Below are 13,538 nucleotides of genomic sequence, written 5' to 3'. Positions count from 1 at the left end.
GTTATGACCATCTTGCTGGTGTAAGCTGAACTATTAGAATAACATTAGGGCCCAAGCACAAAGGCAGCCACAGAAATTCTGTGGCTCTCTGTATTTGTTACAAGGTTATGGAGGCACTTAAGTGTGCGAGAGTGCATGCAGCAGGGTTTCAGCTGAGGGTGAAAGCTGCAGGGATCTTCATGTAAGTCCCGCCGATGCAAAAAAAAGAAAGCACTTGGAGAGTGTGTGAAGGTTTATGAGTCGTTCATGTTTCCATGCATGTGAAATGAGCATCTGAATACGAGTAATCAGGTGTGCTTGTCAGTGGCGTCGTGTGCTTTCATTGCCGAATATGGTGAAAGTTGGGGAGTTATGTATGTGGTTAGAATGAGACAATTTGAGGCGCAGCTTTGAGTTGGGTATATCGATCGTTCCTAGCATCAAACAGAGAAGGCAGCTGGGAGACGGCGGGAGGGCTCGGCGTTGTCGAAGCCCACTAGTGTACTTCCTCTTATATTCCGCTTTGTTCGTGCACTTCCCTCCAGCACCCCGCCCTGTCCCGCAGCACCACCTCCCCCATCTCCATCTCTCTTAGCAATGGCCACTGAGAGGGCAAGAGAGATTGGCAGAGGAGGGGAGGAGTGGAGGAGAGCGCAAAAGAGAGCACTTAGTCTGTAGGGCATTAATAAGCATAGCTCTCGGCGAGCAAGTGCTTCCTACACTCCCACACAAAATTCACACGCACAAACACACAAGCACATAGCCAGTCACTCGCACGCTCAGTGATGGTTGGCCACTTGCCAGCACCTCCCTGGGGCTGAAAAGAAGGGATGTGTAGTGCAGACTACTGCTGGAGCGTCTGTCTGAGGGAACGGCAGAGAGTCTGCAGAGCACTGTGCCACTGTGGGACAGTCCATTATCCATACCGCTCGGCCCGCATTTCAATGGTTCCTGCCAGAAAATGAAGAGCCAAAGCGTCAAGCAACAGGCAGAGGCTTCCTCTCAGGAGATTCATATGTGTCTGCACATTCACATATCCAACTTGGCTGCATGATTCATATTCAGTCCGAGTGAGAGAGTTGATGTTGTTCCTGTTTTAATGACCTCCCCTGTCATTTGTCTTATCTCTAGCCACATGTAGATGTGGCATCCTTTTTTACTGGCAAACACTCGACTGGGCTTAGATGGCCCGCTTGACCGACGTGAACAATAAGCTGCTGGCATGACCACAAGCAGAACAACACAGCGATAAATTTTGCAAATAGTGTACCGTGCCCTCTGTGTCAGCCACGCTCACAGATGCCAATCCCGACACCGTGCTACGTCCACCTAACCCAGCATGCCTGCTGTCATCTTTAGCAAGTGACATGACCCAAGAGAAGGCCAACGGTCACAGCGAGTTACACAAAACAAGGCTGCAAAATAAAGACGCAGTCTGGCACTGCAGAAAAAGGGGGGGAAGAGACAGAAACACACACACAAAAGGGTCAGAAGAGAAAGTCGGCACAAACAAGAGTGAGTCAGGGATTTATTTTGAGTGACTGAAGATGTAAACACTGAACTACTATTTGCATTCAGTTTTATCCTTCAATCACGCAACCTAGTGCACTCAGTGCAAATGCAGCTTCTGTTCAGCTAAAACAAAAGGGGAATAAAAAAAAAAAATTATCTGCTTTTCAGTTAAATGTGTGTTTGTTAAGTGTGTGTTAAGTGTCACGAACCAGCTGAGTTCACATGGATAATTAAATTCCACTAGAAATCTGAAGAAGAGCACAATTATGGCAAAAAAATAAAAATAAAAAATGCCTCACTGAAGCATCCTGTGCTGAATAAATGGTTCCATTTCAAAAGGAATGTTTTTTTCCATTTGAATTCGTCCCATGAAAGAGTTAACTACATGTCATGTCATGACAATATTGTTTTTGATTACTCTCTTTTAGGGGAAATCTGTACTCGCTGTACTGCACATGCTCACTCGCTCCCTTGAGATGGTAAAACACTTTTGCGCTCATTGTCTGTTATGGAACACCGTCTACCACTTTTCAGAGCTGTGTGTCTTTCTCAGGGGAGCCGCCTTTGAATAGGTGATGTTTCCTGGTTTTGGGGAGATAAAGAAAAAAAAAAGAATTGCATTATGTTTAATAACTCCAGAAGCATCACGGATTTACCTTGGAACGCCAGCACAGTGAAGGAATAAGAGTGCGCCAGACAGGATTTTGTATAAACGTCATCAAACATTTGCCTATTGGAAAGTGCTGGATTCTGTGTAATGTGCAATCACAAATTCTTTAGTGAATTACAGGTAAATGAGACAGCTTTTGTATTATTTACATAAGAAATTCCTATGGAAGTGATTCAAAACTGTATTTGACCAAAAAAAAGGCTTTTGGAAACAGGATTATAGAGCTTATCCTTTTATCTTTCTTTGCAATAAGGGCAGCTTCTTAGGAGAGACAAAGAGACTTTGTTGGCATCACCTCTAGGGAGCCATTTTAGCGTGAAGTGTCTGGAGCAGTATTTAATTTATTATTGATCTTCAGGTTCGATTAGACTGGTCCGTTTGTACATTAAGGAAGCTATGACTGTCCTTCAAAACATCCCGTGTGACATATAAGACATTAAACTTAATGTATTTTTTGTTGGATAAATTTCCAGTCAAAGAACTGACATCTTATGAATATAGAGACAAATAACGGAAAAGTCATTCTGATTGTTGTCAGTAGTACTGTACTGGTTTGACTAGAGATTTCTTTTATAATACACAATCCTATTTCCTCACACAACGCACTATTGTGAACAGGCCACAGAGGTCATGTATTTCCTGCCCTGAGTGTCGATTCTCCACTACCTGTCAACCAGGGAAACCAGAAATCTTCAGGAGCTCCAGTGAAAATGTGAAAGCATAAAGGTGCAATACACAACATTATGCCTGAAGGCTGTGTTTGTGTATATTAAGGTCTGACCTCTTCCTTCAGATGGGCAGTTCCTTTTACTAATACTTGTCAGTCATGTTGATGAGCTGTCTACCTTGATATGTTGCCTTCCCCGGAGCTGATTAAGAGCACCAGAACCAGAGCAGGTGAAGCAGATGTTGAAGACATCTCATGTACAATGAAAAAAAAAATGCTTAGGGTCATCTTCATTTTGAAATCACAGCCTTCGTTTTCTGTACATGTGCTGCATAACACAACTTGCTGCTTTTTGCTGCCTGTATTTGCTCCAGCTTTCCTTGCCATGCCTTAGAGACTGCTACTCAGTGTGCCTCAGGCCACGGCGCACAAACAACAAATTTTATACCATGTGTATCCTCCCCCACAAAACAACCTCATAGTTCCAGCTGTTACAAAGACTTATGGTTATGTTTTAATATTAACCGAACTCTTGCGGCTATGTAAAGAAATACATGGAAAATGTGTGACTGTGTCTTATTAAATGTGGCAGTAGTCTCTAACCTAGTAACCTTGAAAGCTTTCTAAAACGTGTTTGAAGTTGTTAAAGGGTGTAATTTACTCAACCCTTTTCCTAACAATAACCGACTAATTTTGGTGGCTTAACTTAACCGAACAGTAAATAAAGACTAAACTAAACGCAGGGTGAAAACCAAATGTAAAAATGTGCAGTCTCCTGGCTGAAAGGGGCATTTTTGCCTTCTAATATGAAAATGAAAGCATTTCTACATGCCAAAAACACTTACAAAGGATGAGAGGCATGAATGAGCCTCCCCTGAAAATTGTGAAGTGACCTGAGCCTTGTTCTGCTGGAGGTTTCTTCCTGTTAAAAGGAGGTTTTCCTTCCCACTGTCACCAAGTGCTTGCTCAAAGGGGTCATTTGATTGTTGGGGGTTTACTCTGTATTATTGTAGGGTCTTTACCTTACAATGTAAAGCATCTTGAGGTGACTGCTGCTCTTATTTAACACTATATGAATAAAATTGAATTCAAATGAACAATTCTGACTCTTTGAAACCATGGCCGACAGAGTTCATGGTTTGTAATATAGAATGTTTTTAATATCTGTGGGTCAGATATGGTATGGCAACAACAACTCGTGAGGCCTTTACACACTGGATGCATATATTCACAGGAATATTACGAATATGAACATAGTATTGAGTATACTGGTCTAAAATAAAATAATGATTAAAGGGAAAATGACTATATGTAGGTTAGATTCGCTTTAGATACGCTATAAATACACTCTATAATATATTGTGCTTCATATGTTTATCGTTTGGCCATTACATGCTTCATAAACCTGCGTCACCAGGCTCTACAGATTCCACAGAGGGATGGACAGTTAACAGACATCGGTCTTGTGGAGACGTCCACTGTGGATCATTTAAAGATCTTTCTAGAGACACTAGACAGCATTACATGTGATTAATATGAAAGGAACCCCATTAGAATCACTTCATTACACTGTATATCTTCGGACAAACATAATCACACACATTTTCACATGTTAGAATTTTAATTAGGCGTATTCCTCTCAGTAGTCCAAACATGCAGCACTTCATTAACATACCACACTGTTTCAGAATATCTGACATGCATTAAACATAGCTCCTAATGAATCTGGCCAAATTGGTGCCGGCTTGCTTTGATACATGAAAGATCTCTGAACATAACTATTCATAATCTCTGTTTTGTGTGCATGGGTATGTTATGTGTCTCTGAGTTGGACCATGATCTGCTACATGCGGATCTGAGCTCTGGTGAGACAGAGGCACTCTGTCAGCTCGCATCCCTTGCCCCCCTCCTCTCCTCACATTCACATGGAGGGGTGTTTGGAGGCCAAGCCATCTGCCTGCTCCTCACCCACTGTGGAATTCATCATTTATGGCACCTTAGATGACCGAACAGGCCAGGTAGCCACCAGAAAGCTAGATAGTCAGCCAGCCAGCTAGCTACCGCGCAAACAAGCATGTCAGCCAGCTTAGAATACATCCAGCTAAGTATTTGAGTTCCGGAAGCAGCTGAATACATTTGGAAGGGAGGGATTTCGGAAAGATAATCATTGTTTTTCTGTGAAAGGGGAGCAGAAGGCCAAGCAGAGGGTCTGGCTGAGAGGGTAATGGGGCTAATAGGGCTGGTAAATGAAAAGCCAGATGATGATAGCTCTGCAGCTGATTCTATCTGCGCTCGTATGTAACCCTCCTTTATGTATGTGTGTGTGTGCAAAGGAGACACTGAGTGAGAGAGGAAGAAAATAGATGCCAGGAACTCAAGAGGAAGGAGTCGTACGAAGGCCAGAGACCTCCCCCTGGATTTGATGAATCCTTCACAGTTCTGAGAGCTTTATGAAACATTCATGATCGACATCATTTCTTTCTATTTCTCTATCATTGTTTCCATCCCTTTATTTGCTAGACTCGCTGAGTCTGCCTATCAGATGGTAGCATGAATTTCTAAATTTACTTACCTGTGTGTATCTTTGGATTTTTATTCCTTAGGAGTCAATCAGATTTCCTTTTCTTACTGACTTCCAGAGATAGAATATGGCCAATGAAAATTAATAATTCATCCATGCATTAACCTCACAAGTTATGAAGTGCAAAGCCTGCACACACACACACACACACACACACACACACACACACACACACACACACACACACACATATATATATATATATATATATATATATATATATATATCTATAAAAAACACCCAGCTCGGGTCCTCTACCAGAGGCCTGGGAGCTTGAGGGTCCTGCGCAGTATCTTAGCTGTTCCCAGGACTGCGCTCTTCTGGACAGAGATCTCCGATGTTATTCCCGGGATCTGCTGGAGCCACTCGCCTAGCTTGGGAGTCACCGCACCTAGTGCTCCGATTACCACGGGGACCACCGTTACCTTCACCCTCCACATCCTCTCGAGCTCTTCTCTGAGCCCTTAGTATTTTTCCAGCTTCTCGTGTTCCTTCTTCCTGATATTGCTGTCATTCGGAAGCGCTACATCGATCACTACGGGCGTCTTCTTCTGTTTATCTACCACCACTATGTCCGGTTGGTTAGCCACCACCATTTTTTCCGTCTGTATCTGGAAGTCCCACAGGATCTTAGCTCGGTCATTCTCCACCACCCTTGGTGGCATATATATATATATATATATATATATATATATGTATATATATATATATATATATATATATATATATATATATATATATATATATATATATATATATATATATATATATATATATGAATAGGATGACGGACCTATGGATTCTTCGATACCCAACATCCACAATGACGGCGAAACAACTAGTAGCTCAGTGTTCCAACATTCGAAAGAAGGGACTGCTCTCACAGCTAGAGATTGACGAGGTACAACACAAATGCTACGGCAAGGAGGAGTCAGGACGCCAGGTCAGGGGGGAGATATCATCACCCCCACCCGAGATTGGGTACGTAGCCCCAAGTGCGATAGGAGAAGGATCGTTGAGTGCGAGAGGAACTGACCTGAAAAATAGGATAATGGCCAAGCTTGAAACCTGGATACCCCGTAGCCGGTTACCAAGATTACGTGAAGTACCCTCAGAAGGTCTGCTAGATGATGTTAATGCAGCACTACGGACAATACCTACAACCACGATTACCGACACTAACAAGCTGATCTACAATACGGCAGCAGTGATCAGTGAGATGCTTGGCTACAAGTTGAACAGCCACAAGGGGCAGTACCCTCCATGGAGAAGGAGGCTAGAGGGCAAGATCAAAGTAGCACGGAGGGAGTTTAGCCAACTAACGGAGTTGCAGAAAGGTGCGACAAAGAAGGCGCATAAGAAATACAGCAAGCTGTCCATACCTGAGGCCTTGGAAACTGCCAAGCAAAGACTCACAGCCTTGGCCAGCCGCTTGAGGAGGTACACCAGAGAGATAGAAGGCAGGAGAATAAACCAGCTGTTCTCCACAGAACCAGCAAAGGTGTACTCTCAGTGGCAAGGGAACAATAATAAGAGAACAGCACCACCAAGGCTGGAGACGGAGCAATACTGGAAGAGCATATGGGAGAAGGACGCAACCCATAACGGCAATGCTCAGTGGCTAGTGGATCTGAGGGCAGACCACAGCGACCTCCCTGAACAGGGTCCAGTAACCATCACAGTGGCAGATATCCAAGAAAGGGTCTCCAGTATGAAGAGTTGGACAGCACCAGGGCCCGACATGGTTCACGCCTACTGGCTAAAGAAGCTGACTGCACTCCACGAGCGTCTGGCAGCACAAATGAACCAGCTGCTAGTTAACGAGAGACACCCGGAATGGCTAACCGAAGGTCGGACGGTCCTGATCCCCAAGGACCCCAAGAAGGGACCGGTCCCCTCCAACTACCGACCAATAACCTGCCTCAGTACTACATGGAAGCTCCTGTCAGGCATCATATCGGCTAAGATGAACAGGCACATGGGTCAATACATGAGTGGGACACAGAAAGGAATTGGCAAGAATACCAGAGGCGCAAAACACCAGCTACTGGTAGACAGAACAGTCAGCCGAGACTGCAAGACCAGACTGACCAACCTGTGCACTGCCTGGATTGATTACAAGAAGGCCTATGACTCAATGCCCCACAGCTGGATACTGGAATGCCTAGAATTGTACAAGATCAATGGGACCCTAAGAGCCTTCATCAGGAACTCAATGGGGATGTGGCGTACAACACTAGAGGCCAACTCCAAGCCCATAGCACAAGTCACCATCAAGTGCGGGATCTACCAAGGAGATGCTCTGTCCCCACTGCTGTTCTGCACAGGCCTGAACCCCCTCAGTGAGATCATTAACAAGACTGGCTACGGATACCGACTACGGAACGGAGCAGTTGTCAGCCACCTCCTGTACATGGATGACATCAAGCTGTATGCCAAGAGTGAACGAGACATCGATTCACTGATCCACACTACCAGGCTATACAGCAATGACATTGGAATGTCGTTCGGACTGGAGAAGTGTAGTAGGATGGTAACAAAGAGAGGGAAGGTAGTCAGAACTGAGGGGATTGAACTACCAGAAGGCAACATTGCAGACATAGAGGACAGTTACAAGTACCTGGGGATCCCGCAGGCAAATGGGAACCATGAAGAGGCCGCTAGAAAGGCTGCAACCACCAAGTACCTGCAGAGGGTCAGGCAAGTCCTGAGGAGTCAGCTGAATGGTAAGAACAAGATCCGGGCCATCAACACGTACGCCCTGCCCGTGATCAGGTACCCTGCTGGGGTAATAGGCTGGCCAAAGGAGGAGATAGAAGCCACTGACATAAAGACAAGAAAGCTCCTTACCATGCATGGAGGGTTTCACCCCAAGTCCAGCACCCTGAGGCTGTACGGTAAGCGGAAGGAAGGGGGCCGGGGACTGGTGAGTGTCAGCACCACAGTCCAGGATGAGACAACGAACATCCAAGAATACATTGGGAAGATGGCCCCAACTGACCGAGTGCTCAGTGAATACCTCAGGCAGCAGAAACCCAAGAAAGAGGAGGGAGACGAGGAACCATCATGGAAGGACAGGCCCCTGCACGGTATGTACCACCGGCAGATAGAGGAGGTGGCTGATATCCAGAAATCCTACCAGTGGCCGGACAAAGCTGGACTGAAAGACAGCACAGAGGCACTAATCATGGCAGCACAAGAACAAGCTCTGAGTACAAGATCCATAGAGGCTGGGGTCTATCACACCAGGCAAGACCCCAGGTGCAGGCTGTGTAAAGATGCCCCAGAGACAATCCAGCACATAACAGCAGGGTGCAAGATGCTAGCAGGCAAGGCATACATGGAACGCCATAACCAAGTGGCCGGCATAGTGTACAGGAACATCTGTGCTGAGTATAACCTGGAAGTCCCGAGGTCAAAATGGGAGATGCCCCCAAGGGTGGTGGAGAATGACCGAGCTAAGATCCTGTGGGACTTCCAGATACAGATGGACAAAATGGTGGTGGCTAACCAACTGGACATAGTGGTGGTAGACAAACAGAAGAAGACGGCCGTAGTGATCGATGTAGCGGTTCCGAATGACAGCAATATCAGGAAGAAGGAACACGAGAAGCTGGAGAAATACCAAGGGCTCAGAGAAGAGCTCGAGAGGACGTGGAGGGTGAAGGTAACGGTGGTCCCCGTGGTAATCGGAGCACTAGGTGCGGTGACTCCCAAGCTAGGCGAGTGGCTCCAGCAGATCCCGGGAATAACATCGGAGATCTCTGTCCAGAAGAGCGCAGTCCTGGGAACAGCTAAGATACTGCGCAGGACCCTCAAGCTCCCAGGCCTCTGGTAGAGGACCCGAGCTTGAAGGATAAACCGCCCGCAGGGGCGTGCTGGGTGTATATATATATATATATATTAGGGGTGCAACGATACACAAAATTCACGGTTCGGTTCGGGTCGATACTTTGGTGTCACGGTTCGATATTTTTTCGATACAAAAAAAATGTTCATGCCTTTTTAATTTGTCATTTATTAAAATTATAAATATATATTTTAACTCAAAAGTACAGTTTTTAAATTTAACCCTAACCCTTGTGCGTGTTTTTTATTTTGACAGCGAATGCGCACCTGCGGACCACTTATGTGCAGCCCTGGTTATTTAGCTCGTCATATTGCAGCCACAGAAATTCTTTTGTCCATGAAACCATAAAGCTGCACTTTCTTTTTGCCTTATAGTCTCATTTGTCATAACTTCTCCGTTTTGTGGTAAGCTTTTCTTTGGCTGTCACTTCTTCACCCCGACCTGTCTTATTTGGCTCAGCAGAACTAAAATATATATACTGCTGCTTTTACACACGGACTCACATAAGCTCAGCGATTCTCTGCGCGATCAACCTCTCACATGTTTAAGCTTGCTGCGGGAGATTTCACTTGTCATGTTTGCATAGTAAGCTAACGATTAATAAGACGATGTCAGAGGAATTGGTGCACAAATTATCATCACTCACAGATCAGTGCTGTCGCTCTCTATACACAGTTCGCACGATTGCAAAGTGAAAGCAAAAAAACAAGCGCAAATTCAAACGCGATTTCAATATGTCACATATTGACAGTGGCTCACCGATGCCAATGACATAATTACCCAGCTACATTTCTGAAAGAATGCAAAAGCATTGACATATATTTTTCCTTCCTACAATAGCTCGACGGGCAGGGTAGCCCGTCTGAAAAAAATCGCTAGCCCCAGGACGTCGGGCTAGCGATTTTGTGAGCCCTGTATCTGATTGAGGAATCACTCATCTTTGGAAAAGAGAGTTTATTACAGAGAAATGTCTCTTTCCAAAATAAAAGCTATACTATCCGCTTCTTCTGGGCTATATTCTCAGCAGCATAAGGAGAATCATGTGCTAACAGCTGTCTAAATGACTCGGCTAAAGTTAGTAGCATGCTTGTTGTTTTGGTCTTTGCACTAGGAATATATCAAGGATAAAAGATCTGATGTCTCAACAGGACCTGGAAAAACTAGTCCATGCATTCATCTTTAGTAGGCTTGATTACTGTAACAGCATCTTTACAGGTCTACCTAAAAAATCAGTCAGACAACTACAGCTCATTCAGAACTCTGCTGCTCGAGTCCTCACTAAGACCAAAAAAGTGGACCACATCAGTCCAGCTCTGAGGTCTTTACACTGGCTGCCTGTCCGTCAGAGGATAGACTTTAAAGTTCTGATGCTGGTCTATAAAGCTCTGAATGGTTTAGGACCAAAATACATCAATGACCTCCTGACCCAGTATGAACCATCCAGATCCCTCAGGTCATCTGGATCCGGTCTTTTATCAGTTCCCAGAGTCAGAACCAGACACGGAGAAGCTGCATTCAGCTTTTATGCTCCTTATATCTGGAACAAACTCCCAGAAAGCCTCAGATCAGCTGAAACACTCAGTTTATTTAAATCCAGGTTGAAGACTCACCTGTTCTCAGCTGCATTTGAATAAAGCACCAAATCCACACTTTAAGCTTAAATTTCAAAACTTACATTTAACTACTGATTTTATCTACTGTTCTGATTTTATCTGTTTTGATTTTATATACTGTTTTGTTTGTTTGTTTGTTTGTTAATTAGTTAGTTAGTTTATTTGCTTGTTTTAATCAATTTTAAATCATGCTTTTTATTTGTTCTTGTTTTTAATGTCTCTGTAAAGCACTTTGAATCACCTTGTTGTTGAATTGTGCTATACAAATAAACTTGCCTTGCCTTGCCTTGCCTAGGATGATGTCGGCGTAAATGTGCAGTCATATTCGTTGTGTTCCCACTAGTGCTTTCAGGTTAATCTCGTTGAAATGACCTTAACGCCACAACACGGCAAATCTCCGTTAACGAGCTACCGCCGATCGCCCCGTGCATGGGGCTAGACGGCCAACACGTTAACGAGCTAACTGCGCTAACACACTAGTTCCCACCCATGTAATTAAGCATTGCGTGGCACATCCAACATACTGTTTTACTTTAGTCCATGACTCGCTTACCTTCAGGGTCATACGTCACATGAAAACCAAAATAATTCCAAACGCCAGATCTGAATGAGAGTGGGGGAGGTCCATCTTGCAAGGGGAGCTTAACTTCTGTCTTGCTAGCTTGCCCTGCGCTCTTCCTTCTGACTATGCTGTCTGTGTTGAGCGCTCAGTGGATCTGCGCTCGACAGTGCAGCCTAGGCGGAGTAGTCGAACGCAGATTCACTGAGCGCTCAACACAGACAGCATCGTCAGAAGGAAAGTTGATAAAATAAATTACAAATGTTGTATTGTTCGATACATATGCGTACCGAACCGAAAGCACTGTATCGAACGGTTCAATATCGATACGAATATCGTTGCACCCCTAATATATATATATATATATATATATATATATATATATATATATATATATATATATATATATATATATATGGATGTGCTGCCATATTCTCTGAAACGCCTGTGGAGACGGCTTATGGTTGAGAAAGGAACATTCAATGCACGGGCGACAGATCTGGTTGACATTCCTGCTGTCAGCATGCCAATTGCACGCTCCCTCATTGCTTGTGGCATCTGTGGCATTTTGCTGTGACACAAAACTGCACATTCGAGGGTGGCCTTTTGTTGTGGGCAGTCTGAGGTACACCTGTGCACTACTCATGATGTCAGATCAGCATCCTGATGTGGTTCTTACACACACACTGGACTTTCTGGACTTTGGTTTTGCACAACACTGGTCACTATATTCTTCATTTCCGGTTAATACTTGTACAGCTGCTGTTATTGTGTATATATTTATTTATATTTAGATTTCTTCATACATTCTTATATAGTTCTATATTGTGTATTGTGTATTTTGTTGTACAGTTATTTTATTTTCAACTTTAATTTATATATTTATCTTTATCTTATTCTTCCCAGTTAAATTTACCCTTCATTCTAATTTGTGTTGTACAGTTATTTCATTTTTAACCTTAATTTATATTTTATTCCTTCCTAGTTAAATTTACCCTTTTTAATTTTTCATATTTATTTCCTATCTTATTCATAGCCTTTTCCTTTTTTGTTCTCTTTAGGTCACGAGCAGTTGTCCAAGCATTTCACTACATATCGTACTGTGTATGACTGTGTACGTGACAAATAAAATTTGAATTTGATTTGAATTTGAATTTGGCACACCTGTGAGGTGGGATGGATTATCTCAATATAGCAGATGTGCCCACTACCACACATTTGGACTGATTTGTGACCACTGTTTGGGAGGGATGGTTATATTGTGTATCTGGAATGAATTTTAGGTCTCTACGTCCATCCCATGGGGAATGGGAGCAGTAACAAAGGTGTTGTGTTTATATTTTTGTTGAGTGTATATATATATATATATGCTAGATGCTAGCAGGCAAGGCATACATGGAACGCCATAACCAAGTGGCCGGCATAGTGTACAGGAACATCTGTGCCGAGTATAACCTGGAAGTCCCGAGGTCAAAATGGGAGATGCCCCCCAAGGGTAGTGGAGAATGCGCTCTTCTTTATTTGTGCCTGGGTGTGTGTAAGACAGTAAGAGAAGGGGAATATATATATATGCGTATTCCCCTTCTCTTACTGTCTTACACACACCCAGGCACAAATAAAGAAGAGCGCAGATCTGACTGGGCTTTGCTTTGGATTGACTGAATTGTTTATGATTTATTTACTACACTACCGGAGATGGTTTATGATGTGAGGTTTCACACACGTGCACACATACACAAACATCCACATTTGAGTGCACTGTCAACAAACAGGGGATCAGTCTCTGTCCCATCTGCTGAGTGTGCCAGTTTGCCGCAGGCATTAAGACACCTTCAGATGCTTCAAGCACACATGCACGCACACACACAGAGACTCATGCACAGCAGTCAGGAAAAAGTCACACCACAATAGCATTCGCTTCAAAATTGCAGCAGACAGCCCAGTAACAAAAGGCATAAATTACACCACCTTCCCATAGGAGACAATCCCGAATAAAGATGTAAATCCGATTCCATCGAGAGAATGCAGTTTTCAGTAAAAATGTTGCAATGACTTCCTCTAAATATTATCTCCTGAACTGTGGCTGCTTCTTGAGGAAGCCCTTTTT

At 43.8% G+C, this 13,538-nt stretch overlaps 1 pseudogene; it reads right to left on the bottom strand.

Moving 5' to 3' along the window:
• Nucleotides 1–419: 419 nt before the first annotated feature.
• The window catches only part of LOC147339283 (uncharacterized), a 71,209-nt pseudogene continuing 58,090 nt past the window's right edge, over nt 420–13,538 (bottom strand).

The sequence above is a fragment of the Aulonocara sp. 'chitande type north' Nkhata Bay genome, linkage group LG1 (genome assembly GCF_057382095.1).
Source record: "Aulonocara sp. 'chitande type north' Nkhata Bay isolate Kocher_YH1m ecotype deep benthic linkage group LG1, A_spYH_male_GT1.1, whole genome shotgun sequence".
NCBI classification, from domain to species: domain Eukaryota; kingdom Metazoa; phylum Chordata; class Actinopteri; order Cichliformes; family Cichlidae; genus Aulonocara; species Aulonocara sp. 'chitande type north' Nkhata Bay.
This window is presented reverse-complemented; position numbering and strand designations above follow the sequence as displayed.